The 14,917-nt window shown below is 35.7% G+C and overlaps 1 protein-coding gene across 4 annotated transcripts in view; it reads right to left on the bottom strand.

The window, feature by feature from the left end:
* Positions 1 to 14,917, bottom strand: part of ERBB4 (erb-b2 receptor tyrosine kinase 4) — a 1,156,853-nt gene that overhangs the window by 534,589 nt on the left and 607,347 nt on the right. The window lies entirely within an intron of this gene.

The raw sequence follows: 14,917 nt of genomic DNA, 5'->3' as shown, positions 1-14,917 counted from the left end.
ACCTACAGCCACAATTTTTATTTTTACTATTTATTGTTTAACATAGCATAAATTAATTACTTGAAAGTTTATAGTACCTTTTAAAGAAAATCACAAAAAAAGCCCTTAGGTTTCATTTAAAGTTAGTTTTTCAGTAAAATAACCTACATTGTGACAGCTATGAACAGCATGTATTAAGGTTTTAAAAAAATTAAATATAAATAAGTATATAATGTATAAATATATAAAATTGAATATATAATATATAAATATATTAAACACAAAAATATACAAATATTTATATATATATAAAATGCAGAGGTGGTAAAATGTTTTATGTTCTTTTAATGTCAATTTCATGTCTTTATAGACCTCTTAATTTCGATGTTCCTATGTTCAATCCTTGGTACTGTCTTTTCTATCTACTCTCATTCCCTTGGTGACCTTATCTAGTTTCAAGGTTGATGATCTCCAAACTCTTACTTCCAACCTGTCCCCTAAACTCCAGATTCCTATCTAACTGCCTACCCCACATCTTCACCTGAATGCCCACTAGACTTCTCAGATACTCCTATGCATATCTGAATACGCATCTTCCTTGCCCCAACCTTCCAACAGCCTTTTTCATCTCAGTTGTGGTCAATCCATCCTTATTATTTTGGCCAAAGTCTTGGGGTCATTCTTGACTCCTCTCTTGCACACCAAATCCAATCCATCCTATTTGTTCTACCTTTAAAATGATCAGCAATTCAATCACCTCTTATATCAACCACTGCTATCATCTGAGCCATCATCATTCCTTTATCAAGATCACTGCTATAGGTCTCCCTATTTCTAATTCTTTTGATTCCTTATTATGTATTCTCAGTTAAGGCTGGACCTGATATTTTTATTTATTTATTTTATTTTTTTATTTTTTAAGTAGGCTCCATGCACAGCATGGAGTTCAATGTGCAATACTTGAATGGATGACCCCGAGACTGAAACCTGAGCTGAGATTAAGAGTTTAAGAGTCTATGCTTTAGCCAACTGAGCCACCCAGATGCCCTTGGACCTGTTTTTATTTTTTTTTTTAAGATTTTATTTATTTGACACAGAGCAAGCGAGAGAGAGACACACAGAGCAAGCATAAGCAGGGGAGAAGCAGTCTCCTTACTAAGCAAGGTGCCTGATGTTGGGCTCGATCCCAGGATCCTGGGATAATTACATGAGTCAAAGGCAGACATTTAATGGACTGAGCCACCCAGGTGTCCCGATCGTTTTTTTTTTTTTTTTAAAGATTTCATTTGTTTATTTGACAGAGAGAGACAGAGAGGTCACAAGTAGGCAGAGAGGCAGGTAGAGAGAGAGGGAGAAGTAGGCTCCCCGCCAAGGAGAGAGCCCGACGTGGGGCTCGATCCCAGGACCCTGGGATCATGACCTGGGCCGAAGGCAGAGGCTTAACCCACTGAGCCACCCAGGCGCCCCCCGATCGTTTTTAAATGTAAATCAAACCATGACACTCCAAATCTTAAAGCCCTGAAACATCTCCCAAGTCACTTAAAATAACAGACAAAATTCTTTCACGAATGAGTCCAAATCTATCTGTTCTGCCTAATGCTACAACAACTAGCCATATGTGGCAATTGAGTAATTGCAATGTAAAGTTGTTGTGAACTGAAATGCGCTATTTTAAAGATTCCATGTTGAAATCATATTTTAGATAAATTGAGCTATATAAAATGCATTATTAAAGTTCATTTTAGGGACATCTGGGTGGCTTAGTGGGTTAAGCCTCTGCCTTCAACTCAGGTCATGATCTCAGGTCCTGGGATCAAGCCCCACATCTGGCTCTCTGCTCAGCAGGGAGCCTGCTTCCCCCACCCTCCACCTGCCTTTTTGCCTAGTTGTGATCTTTGTCAAATAAATAAATAAAATCTTAAAAAAATAAAGTTCATTTTAACCTTTCTTTTTACATTTTTGTTATGGCTACATGGAAATTTAAAATTATTTTTTTATGGCTGTCACTACATTTCTGTTGCACAGTGCAATACTATATGATGTATATCATTTATCAATTCTTTTTGTAACTTTTTCTTTAACTCTCTACCTTTCTACTCTACTGTCTACTCTATTCCAATTTTGCTGGTTTCCTTGTTCTTCTAATGTTCCAAGTGCTCAGTATACTCTTAAAGTCCCGAGTTTCTTTCCCTTTTATTACCTTTTTGGTTAATTTCCTCGCTGCCTTCAAGTTTTCTGTCAAATCTGTCTCAGTGGAAGACAATGCTAACTAACAATCCTCACAAACTTTGCTGCTTGAATTTTTATTGTCCCTATAGTATTTCTCACTTTCTAATTTACTATATAGTGTATATATTTATTATATTTAGTATTTATAGTCTGTCTCTCCCTTTCTCAGAATATAAGCTCTGCAAGGGTAAGCACTTTCATTTGTTCATTGTGTCTTATGTGACCACAACAATACAGGCACATAGTGAGACACCAATAAATATTTGCTGAGCACTCTTGCTTTTCTCTGCCCATACCTTCACCAATTATTGGTAAAGTCCATAGAGTCAAGAGAAGTGCCCATCTGGAGCCTGCATTCCTTTTCTCTAGAGAAGACCCATGTTCAAAACCCCTTTGATCCCAGAATTTCACTCCCAAATTGCCCTAATCCCTCCTCTAGATCCTATGATATCATCTTTCCAGTTCTCTTCCCCAGTCAGGGGACTGTGCCACCACTTTAATAATGCACCACTTGGTATATGCCTAAGCATATACCAAGCAAGGATAGGTGGTCCAGGTACAGATATGTGAGTGGAAAATACATAGTTGCTAAATATACAGGCCAAGGGTCCATTCACTCTGCTCAGAGCTTCCTATAATACTGGTTAAAGAACTGGTTAGAGGAGGGGCTAAAGACTGGAGTCCATCTCTCTCCATGCCACCATACTCCTGAGGATTCCAAAATTTTAACATTTCACCCAGCCATCCAAGTTATTAGAAAGATATTTCTGTCATAGTGGGAGGTTATATATTTTAATAATAATTATTTTATTTATAATAAATAATAATGACACAAAATATATAGACCTTCATTTATACTCTCATCCCAGGTGCCACAATTCTTAGGAATGAACCTGCTAACACTAATCATCTAGAAAAGTAGAAACCTATGGAGCAAAGGGTCCATTAAATGGATGAAGGTTCAAGGAACCTATGAAACCATTCATATCTGGCACTGGACTGGGAACTCTAAGCCACTATAGGCATTCCTGGGACACTGAGTATTTTGGATTAAAGAGATGAATGCTTAGGGAAATAGAAAAAAAGAGGTGAAAGGTCAACAGTGGCATGTATTATTTGCATACCACATTTGTTTAAAATTGCATTTGCCTGGAATAGTCTACCCTTGGAACCCTACAAATCCTCCTTCAATCACTATTCTAATGGTTGAACTCAAATCCCTTTGTGTTCTTAGAAGAGAGATCAAAAATATTTTCTAATATCATTTGGTCTAAAAAGTAAAATTCTTTCAGTCATTATAAAGACAATTTATCTTTTAGCTTGTATACAGTAATTATCAAGTGCTCCAAAGTACAGTGATAACACAAAGATAAACACTGGGGATGGAGGCTGTAATCAGTCTTTCGCCTAGAGTATGTCATAGTGTCTATCATTCTTCTTAACACATTTACCATTAGCTCCAACTTGACTTAGAAACTGAGTTTAATTAGACCCTCAGAATAATGGTGAGAAATGTGGGCTCAACTGCCAAGCAAAGCTGAGCTCAAAAGAGTTCACACTTACTAGGCTTCACACTTGCTGGTTATGCAGTCTTGTTAAAATTGTTTGCTCTCACTGAGCCTCAGTTTCTTTATCTTGAAATAAAAGATAGCAACAACTCTATTAAAAAGATTTTATAAGGATTAGAAGATATAAGAAAAGTGTCTGGAGGGAGGCACCTGGGTGGCTCAGTCAGTTAAGGCTTCAACTCTTGATTTTGGCTCAGGTCATGATCTCAGGGTCCTAAGACTAAGCCCTACATCAGGCTCCCTGCTCAGCGTAAAGTCTGCTTATCTCTCTCCCTCTGCTCCTTTCCCTGCTCTCTCTCAAATAAATAAATAAAATCTTAAAAAAAAAAAACTATTTAAAGGCAAACAGTAAATGTTCAATAGATGTATCTATTATAAATGTTATTATTTCTGATAATAACCCAAACTATCAGTAGACTATGTGATTTGAAAATAATAATTATACATATTATTACATTGCCTTTAATCTTTATTATGTAACCTTTATATCTTTTATTTTTTTTAAGATTTTATTTAATTATTTATGAGGAAGAGAGAACATGAGTAGAGGGAGAGGTTCAGAGGGAGAGCAAGAGAGAGGAGCAGACTCCCCACTGAGCAGGGAGCCAGACCTGGGGCTCTATCCCAGGACTCCTGGATTAGGATCTGAGCCAAAGGCAGACACTCAACTGACTGAGTCACCCAGGCCCTTCCCCGCTTTATATCTTTTTTTATATCTTGCCTCTTCATCTTGTAATTTTTACTCCTAAATTACAGAACTGGTTCCTTATACGGTTTCTGTGTATGTTATAGCCTTTAGTTCAGACTCTGGCACTGAACAGACATTCAGTAACTGCTGTTGAATGCACTAGAATTGAAAAGTAGAAAACAATGTTTATGGCCTTTTGAGGTATTGTTTTCCATTGAAAATGGTTTTATAAAATGTCTGCTAGTAAAAAACATTGTTTCAACAACATAATCATGACTTGTGCCCAAGGACCACAGTGGTAAGTAGAAATCATCAGCATACCCCAACAAAAAGAAAATCCTGACTCTAGTTCTGGCTCAGTACGTTTTGTTCCAAGAAACTGCCTATTTTGTCAACTGAAGAGTGAATACCTACCTAAAGACATATCTCTCTCTTGTGGTATAAGTTTCTGCTGTCTAAAACTGATGGATTTCCATTGTCAATGTATGCTTCTACAGCTTCTTTGCTCAAAAAGTGAATATAATTGAAGATCATTAAAACCTTAAATGCTTCAAAACTTTTCTAACTGAAGGGATGATTTGTTCTGCTTAGGGCATTTGATGATGGAAACCAAAAGAATGGAAAAAAAAAAAAAGAAAGAAAGTTGACCAGCTTCTCATATTAGCACTATATCCATATTAGCAATAAATCCAGAAAAAATGCATGAATAGAAGTTTACAACTGTTCTTCCATAAAATGTTTTAAGAAAAAATATGAAATCTGAAATTATAATGTTTCCAGGATTTTCAAAGGATGTCATTCAATAAAGGATAAGAAGAGATTGGACTGCTTCACTGTTCCTTACCTGCAGATCATTCAAGAAAACTCAATCTTTATTATTTTTAAATCTCTATTTCATTTCACAATTCTTACAACAACTGTTAATATTTTTCTTTTTTGGTATTTGACACAATATCCTTATCTTTTATTTTAGTTGGTTCTCTCTAATTTGTTCCTAGTGAGAATAGTGAGTAGCTCCTTAAATAATCCTTCATCTACTTAAGATTAAAGTGATTGTAAAACCTCACAATTTCTGAGTATTTAATCGGTGTTTAGTAACAATGTTATACATATTCAAAGCAATTATATGCTTTTGGTTATGTGTATAAAACTCTGTTTCCTAGATTTTTTGCTACTCAAATTATGCATCAAATCCATGTTTGTTAGATGTTTTTCTTTAACCCTCCCTTTGAAAATAAACCCATTCCCTCTTGTTAACACCGCCTGTAGCAAGTCAAAACAGTGCTGAATTCTTAGCTTCCTCTCCAGTGTCTTACGACCTCATATCCCATTAGCTAACATCCTCAAATAATACGAACATATTCCATTGGTCAAGACCTCCACAAATAAAACAGTGATTACTTATGATCAGTAGACTTGAAATTAAATCCGTAGTATTACAGAGAAGAGTAAGGAGCAGAGAACTATGGGGAGGAGGGGAAGAAAGCCTTTCCGCTGGTAACGACTATAGAATTTATGTGTTCTCTGACAGTGACAAATGTAGTAGCAAATCGTAACCTCTCTATCACTAAGGCTTTCCATTAAGTTTCCCTAGGCAATTAATTTTTGTCCCTGCCCCTTACAGCAAGACTGGGAATTTCTAAAGTAGAGAACATTCTTAACTATGACACAATATTAAGAAACTTACTGGGAAATAATTAATAAGCATATAGCAAACATTACATACTCTTGCTGCATGTAGAGATAGGGACTGACTGACTATATACCTCATTCCCATATGATATCTCCAAATGCAGTGACATATTTGGCTTTGGAATCTTGCTTTCAGCTTTCCCAGGTGCCTTAAAACTCCAGGGGTTATGCTACCCTGGCAAGCAGGAACTCAAGTCTGATCTGATTAGATCTGGGAAAATAGAGCAATGGGAAATGTCATGTACCTGACTGTGGCAGAGTTGAATTCATGCTCATTTTACATGGCATGAAATAATACTGGGGGTGTGGGCGGAGAATCTAATCCAATTCTTCCCAGCAAAACTGCTAACTCTCAGCCACTATGAGCATCTTTTGGGAGCTAGTACTATTATAATCCTTAGCTTTCTAAGGATCTACAGGCCATTCATTCATCATCACTGGCCACTTAGCCAGCTTTTAACCCTAATCGTGAAACCTTAGTTCTACTGAAAAGAGAACAACTTACCTCTCCCAAAGTTACCATCTTTTCCTCTGTCCTTTGTTATCTGCCTTAGCTGGCCAGAGAGTTCTTAACAGGCCAGCGTCAGGCCTCCAATCCCAATTGGCCCTTCATCTCCTGACTTTAGGTCAGCAATATCCCTGTATCATAGACTTGCTATATTAATTAGTTACCACAAGTTAAATAAGGAGCCTTTGTAGATTCATTTACATAATAATCTACAAATCTCAATTTTAACTGTCTTTATATCAAAAAAATGTACTGCTAAAAATTTCATTATCTCTTATAATTTTAAAAAAATATATGTTGTGTGTGTGTATGTATATAGTTTTTTTCCTTTTCCATGTTTTTATACAGATAGGTCTACATTTTTAAACCTGAATTCTAAATTGACATTTTACACTCTTTTATAACTATTTAAAAATATAGTATTGCATTCATTTTTTTCCCCATCAGATATCCACATCAAGCTTCAATGATTTAGGGAATTGAATTTTAACTGAAATTAGATACACTGCATAAATGCAAAATAGTAAGAGTATCTGGAGACCTTTGAATTAAACTTTGATTAATTATAGATACAACTTAAATCAAAAAGAAATTATTAGTTGTCAGCATTTTTATACAACTGAGCCTACATATGAATTAAAGTGTTGTGAATTTTTTTTTTAAGATTTTATTTATTTATCGGTGGGGGGGGGGAGCGAGCACAGGCAGACAGAATGGCAGGCAGAGGCAGAGGGAGAAGCAGGCTCCCAGCTGAGCAAGGAGCCCAATGTGGGACTCGATCCCAGGACACTGGGATCATGACCTGAGCCGAAGGCAGCTGCTTAACCAACTGAGCCACCCAGGTGTCCCAAGTGTTGTGAATTTTATATACATTGTACATGTGATGAGCATTTTCATCCATAGAAAACGAAACTGCTTAGGGCAATGCAGTCCATTGATTAAATTGGGATGCTCCAGTCTGACAGGTATTAGTCTGACTTTTGTCTCTATTATTGACCTCCACAAGTTATTTAACCTTAATTTCTGTTCTGAAAAATGGAACAAATCCCTCCTAAGGGCTTAAAAGTTGAAGATCTTCAAAAAATGATCCATTTCATCATCATATTATTATTGTTAATATAATTATACAAATATTTGCAAATACTTTATATGGTTAGATCATATATGCAAACATATATATATTTGATATTAAAATTGATTAATTAAACCATTGGTGCTATATATTTCATAAAGGTGTGTTCACAAGTCAGATTGCCTGTTATGGGCTCAACTATGATCCCTCAAAATTCATGGTGAAATCCTAACTCCTCTCTTAAAATGTGACCATATTTGGAGTAGGGTCTTTTTTTTCTTTTTAAGATTTTATTTATTTATTTGACACAGAGAGCAAGAGAGAGAGAGATCACAAGTAGGCAGAGAAGCAGGCAGAGAGAGAGGGGGAAGCGGGCTCCCTGCTGAGCAGAGAGCCCAATGTAGAGCTCTATCCCAGGACCCCAGGAACATGACCTGAGCCTAAGGCAGAGGCTTTAACCCACTGAGCCACCCAGGTGCCCCTGGAATAGGGTCTTTAAGAAGGTAATTAAATTAAAATGAGGTCACTAGGATGATCTTTAAAAGAGGAGGAAATTAGAACACAGACATACATACAAAGAAGACAATGTGTGAAGAGACATGAGAATATTGATGTTCAAGTCTGTGAGAAAGTCCTCAGAAGCAAAAAACCTTGCTGATTTCTTGATCTCAGAGTTTGAGACTCCAGAATTGTGAGAAAATAAATTTCTGTTTAAGCCACCTGGTCTGCGGTAATTTATTATGGTAACCCTGGCAAACAAATACACTACCTGGGTCCATAGTCTAGTATTTAGCAGTGTTATATTGGGTGAATTATTTATTCTTCTATGCCTCAGTTTTTTCATCTGCAATAGGGGGATATTAAGATTGTAAATTCCCTAATTATTCTGAGAAGTAAATCCCTGCAAGTTACTTAAGATCTGGCTTACAGCAGGCTTTCAATATTAGTTGTCTCTGTTTTTTTTTTTTTTTTTTCTGAATCCAGAATCTTTACTCTTCAATACACTGCCTCTTCTGGATAGCATGTATAAAACCATGTTTCTCTATGTCTATATGAAGGACTCCTTATCACCAAAGTTTAGATAAGAAAACTGCTTGATACCATTTCAATCTACAATTGAGAGTAACAGTTTTATGTCTGAGAGCTTTCATAAGATTTTTTCCCTCTCAAAATTTAAAGGAGGAAAATGGGCTTTCATGAAATGATGTATAACAACAGCTGCCTCTTTTGGAAAACATATGGGAAATGGCCTTTGATTATTCAGAAGTTAGAGGTGACCGCTTTTGTGACTAGTCTGTTGTGATTTTTAAATGAAAAGGGTGAGCAATTTTAGAAATAGGAAAGCCAAAGTATCAAGCTTGGATTTGACAAGACTGCCAAAATAAATTTTACTATCTGTCTAAATATTTGGCAGTAAAAACAGAAAGCAAAAGGCTTAATTAATTTATAAAGAATACATTCTTGCATGAGTCATGTCATCCAGTGACAACAATGTCTTATGTTACTTATGTGTTCTTAATATTTAATTCAAACAAATACAGCATGGACATCTCTAAGTACAATCAGGACTACAGACAATAGCATAAATTGAGATCAGGATTTTGGAGACTAGAAATTAAAATGCTATCATATTTAAGTATCCTTATGAGAATAGTACAATTTACTATTTGTAATAATTATATGAAGTTATTTATATAGTGTTTTCTGTATGTGAGGCACTTGTGTCTTATATTCTGGTAGCACCAACTCTTAAAGTACTATTGCATAGATAAATAAAGTTAAATAACTTGCCTAAAACACATAGACAAAAAAGGGAAAAATTATTTTTAATTTTTAAATTATTATTATATTATTTTTTATTTTTAGACAGAGGGTCAGAGCAGTGTGTGGGGTGGGGTGGAGGAAGGGCAATGGTAGAGGGAGAGAGAATCTTAAGCAGGCTCCACGCCCAGCAAGGAGCCCAGGCAGGGCTCGATCTGACCACTCTAAGATCATGACATGAGTCAAATCAAGAGTTGGAGGCTTAACTAACTGAGCCACCAAGGCACTCCAAGAAAAAAAATTTTTTTAATAAAAATAATATGTCTTATTCCAGGCTCAAAATCCCAATCACTTTAAGATATTTCTTTCAAAATTTGGTGATTATTATTTCCTATTGAAAGTAATATCCATTGAAACATGGTCAAAAATTATAAATGAAGAATCACATCCTCCTTTTTATGACAAAAATATTATCTAATCCAGAACACCTCTCAAAAATAACTTCAGCACAATTCTGATATTTCTAAACTCAAAGTATGCTAAAATGTGCCCCTCAAACCTCCTAAAAGTTTAAAATAGCATTCTCATAGATGTCAAGAAACTAGAGGTCTTTTCATAAGGATGTGTAAAATCCACTGAGACTCTGTACATGAATGAACGATTTAAGTATGACAAAACAATCCTAATGTAAAAGAACCGAGTACCACTATGGGGCCCACTATGAATGGAGGTGGAAACAAAGTAAATTCTTCAAGGATGTGCAGCTAGCAAACAGCATTGGGAAATAATGATAGCTTCTCTCTCGTGGCTGAAGGCAAATTTGCTAGCTAACATTTCCTTTTAGAAGATTAGGGTGTTCTAAACCCTGAGTTTCTCAACTGTGACACAAATCCATTTTGAGTGCAGTATCCACCTGTGCCCACTTCCCAATCACTCCACCCCCAGGAATAGTCCCCAGGGGCAAGAGGAAACAATATAAACATGAAGCTCCTGCTGACTGCTATACCATGGAGTCTTGGGTCTTCTGCCAACACAACTGGCAGGCTAACTTGTTAGCTTGTAAATAGACTAACATCTCAGACCCATGACAGTTTTGACAACAACCAGTCCTTTGATGCCTCTGGCTGAGCAAATGCCACCACCTTCTGCAAAGGGATGAAACGTGAATATGATAGTGTTGGGATCCAGCTGCCCATCTGGAGGAATACAGAAGACTGAGAAACCATACTGAGCTCTAGGAGGAGGAACAAACTATAACACTCAGGCTCTGGAAAATTCTCAATGTTGAAGAGAAAAATTATAAGGGGTGAGGAAGGAGAAGGAACCTGTAATTAAGTCTTAAAAGAGTTTTAAAAATCTTCTAAGGCCAAACTATAGCATCCAGGGATGCATACTTGGGTAATCACCAAAGTATAAAGAAACTACAAGAAAGAAGATTTCTATGAGCGTAAGGATGGTGGTTACCCTTGTAGAAGAAAGGGTTTGAGATGGGGCACAGAGCTGTTTCTTGCGTGGTAAGCATAGTGCAATTTCTTAAGTAGACTAGAAGTTACAAAGAGGGTAAATCTTTTAAAAACTCCTTTATGCATTTGTTTTGTGATGTTTTCAGTATCTGTGTTATATTTATAATATAAAGGTTATATTTTAAAAAAAAAGAAGCCATTAGGTAGCAAAAAAAGGAAGCACATAAGAATGTCCCTTTATATGTCTATACCTTATCATTCCATATCTGAAGTTGAAGAATGGAAAAATTTCAGATTGCGTGGCATTCCTTGCTATCAAATTCTCTCTAGTCCAACTGGGGAACTGAATATGTGAGTAAGGCACACTTGTGCAATCTAGGCAGATAGGGAAACATGTGTAAGGGGAAACTGCCTTGGGAAAGAAAGTCTGATGTGTTCACAGGTCTTAAAATCCTGAACGGAAAATGAAGTGAGGAGGACTGGGGACTTAACTGGAACAAAAGTGATGTAGGATTTCAGAGTTTTCTCTTTCAGGCAATGGGGATCTAATGATGCTCCGTACAGGGAAATTAAGCTATGGTTTGTTTTGTAGAAGTCTCTGCCTATTTCTAGGAAATTTAGGAAATTCTTGTCAGGTGAGAGAGGATGATGGCAGTGAATTCAAAATAGCCAGAGCAGAGACTGAAGCTATCTTTCTGAGGTGGTATAACAAATATTCTAGTAACTTACTAGATATGGGGATTAAGGAAGAAAAGAAACAGGAAATGCCTGCAGTTTTTAGCTTGGGAGACCTGGTAGGTGGGGTTGTCATTAACGGGAAAAAGAACAAGTTTGTGGAGAGAATTTTCCCTATTAGTATATGGCATTTGGCTATCTGAAGCAAAATCAACATATTCTTTTTTACAAATTCTTTTAAATAACATTATTATCTGTATGTCTGTTAAATCTGGATGGTAGGCACATGTGTCCGATGCAATCCTCCATGTGTTCAATATGTTCTTAGCTTAAAAATAAATAATGTAGCACCTATAATTTCATATGTATTTATGGGTGTCAGTTCAGATTATTCTTTGCATAGATATAAAACAGTGGTTCTGCACTGGGGGTGTTTGCTACGCAGGGGGCATTGGACATTGTCTGGAGACATTTATGGTTATCACTCTTGAAGGGGGTGGGTGTTATTGGCTTCTTGTGAGTAGAGATCTGGGATGCTAGTAAACATCATACGTGCACAAGACAGTCCTCCTCTGCTCCCAACAAAGAATTTTCAGGTCCAAAATGTCAATAGTATTGAAATTAAGAAACCCTGCTCTAGACCTAATTAATGTGAGGCAAGCATTAAGTTTTATTGTTTGTAGAGTCACCTTGGGGGGTTTCTAGAAGTAGTGAAAGTGTCTGCTAGTGTATTATTAACATGATCCATTATATAGATACACATTATGAATATTTAAATTAATATTATTATATTAATATATATTTTCTTAACCTAAATTTATCATACGTGTCCTGAAGGATAAGCAGGTACAAAAATAGTCATACAGACAGACTGACAAAGATGGTTGCATGAATGGTGGCTGGATTGATAAATAAATGTCAATTCACATGGGTAAACTGTACAAAAATATGTGTTCTCTTTTTCCTTTTTTTTTTTCCACTTTGTAACCTTTTGGTAGCAAATCTTTCCACATTGATTTTTTTTTCTTACACTGTGTTAAAAAGCTTGCCAAATGAAAATAATACATTACATGTTGATTAAAAAAAAATTGCCAAATGCAACTCGAGAACATTAAGTCTAAGAGGTTACAGTTATAAACAAATTCATAAACAAACAATGCCAGCCCTTTCCTAAAGAAGCATAATTCCCTTTCCCCTCTAAAAAGGTATTTTTTACTAGAAAAAATACATTTTTAGAGTGTCCATGCTGTACTCAGTAACCAAACTAGTTTAAATATAAAAATAACAATGTCTCTGATAGGAACAAATAAAAAAAAAGAATAATCTCCTCCAAACTTTTTGCACATGCAATAGACAATTGCTTGTGATCCACTTTTTAATTCTCATTTATGGCATTTCCTTTAAACCAGTCAACAAAGATACACGGTGTTTCTCTCTCCTGACTAAACTTCACTGCCTTCCTCCTGGGGATGGATTTACTAATCACACCAGGCTTTAAGCAGTGTTGACGACACTGGATTACACTTCTAAGAGTGACTCCTAGGTAGCATTAGAGGCAGAGAAATCTCTTATTGTATGAATATGGATACTGACTCAATCCTATTCCAACCCCTAAATCCATCATCTTCATCAACATCATCATAGCACTAGTGTTTTATACATACAGTACAGTTTACAAGGCCTTTTAATGTAACTATCACACTTAATCTTCAGTTGGCAACTTCTGAAATAATTTACTAGATTTCAAGTGACTTTCCAGAATTATGTTAAATTATAAAATGTGCAAAGTCTTTATGTTCATGAATTACAAGAATCTTAGAAAGGAACTTATATTAATAAAATAATGACATACGTGACATTTGCTTTAATACTCGTGAATTAGAGCCCCGAAATCATTTCACCTCCTTCTCTTAGATCTTGCTTCTTTAATCCTATATTAATTTCCTTAAGCAGGTCCCAATCCTAATATTCTGATACAATCTCTACTAGCTGACATGTGGATATAAAACTTATGGAATGATTCATGCTAACATCTGTTTAGCTGACACAGTTACCTCAAATTCCTTTTAGAAAGTGCCCATGTATGAAAAGATAGATAAAACAAATTAGGTCATGGGGATTAACTTTTCTGTAGGAGGATGTTTTTCTGCTGCTCAAATTAACTTCTGCTGCTGTTATTCACAACACTACAGCTACTAATGTAACTCTTCCTAACATCACTACCATTCTTATAACTGAGTACCTTTATGAGCCTCTATTAATACATGTAGCACTGTGCTCAATGCTTTTACATAGAGTATCAATTACCATTATAACCATTGTACCTTTTCTTTTAAAGATAGATCTGATTTGATTCGTTCTATTATCCAGCACTTTCTTCACATAGACTGATATTTATATTGAATGGACACAAGGCCATTGGTGATTACCTAATTTTTATAATTAATTGCTCCTGTATAACCACAAAATAATTTACTGATACCGATGTGTGATGAAAAGGGGAAAGAGGAGAGAGGCAGCATATGAAAACATTTTGGGCATGAAGGATTATATTGAAAATATTGTTACATTTTCTGACATGAGACCAGTATTCTCTGTATTTTACCCAAAAGTCTGCTACAGGGGCACCTGGGTGGCTCAGTGGGTTAAGCCGCTGCCTTTGGCTCAGGTCATGATCTCGGGGTCCTGGGATCGAGTCCCACGTCAGGCTCTCTGCTCAGCAGGGAGTCTGCTTCTCTCTCTCTCTCTCTCTTTCTCTCTGCCTGCCTCTCTGTCTACTTGTGATCTCTCTGTCAAATAAATAAATAAATAAATCTTAAAAAAAAAATAAAAATAAAAGTCTGCTACATATATTAAGAGTGATGTTACTATTATCTTTATAATAGAAACAAAATTAATACCTTATTTGAAAAGGAAAAGTGATAGTTTAAATCACTGACAAAAACATTAGTAACTCATAGATGTAAATAATATAATCTGTTTTGCTTTAGTTTCTTTTGATTACCACAATGCTATAAAAATGCCATCTTCCAAAAAATATTTGTCTGAAATAATCATATTTGAATAAATCCTTTAGTGTTGAAAGATATTTCCTCAAGTAACAGTTCTACTTTTCCATTTTACTTCAGAGACTGGAGTTCAAATAAAACAACTAAAATCAAACAGTACGCAGGTTGGTTTTGTTTTGTTTTTTTAAGTGATAGGGTAATGCAAAGTAGAAAATAAAGTCAATACTATTTTCCAAAAGTAATAAAAGAACACAGAAGTAAAAAAAAAAAAAAA

This window comes from Mustela nivalis, assembly GCF_964662115.1.
Source record: "Mustela nivalis genome assembly, chromosome: 11".
Taxonomy (NCBI): domain Eukaryota; kingdom Metazoa; phylum Chordata; class Mammalia; order Carnivora; family Mustelidae; genus Mustela; species Mustela nivalis.
This window is presented reverse-complemented; position numbering and strand designations above follow the sequence as displayed.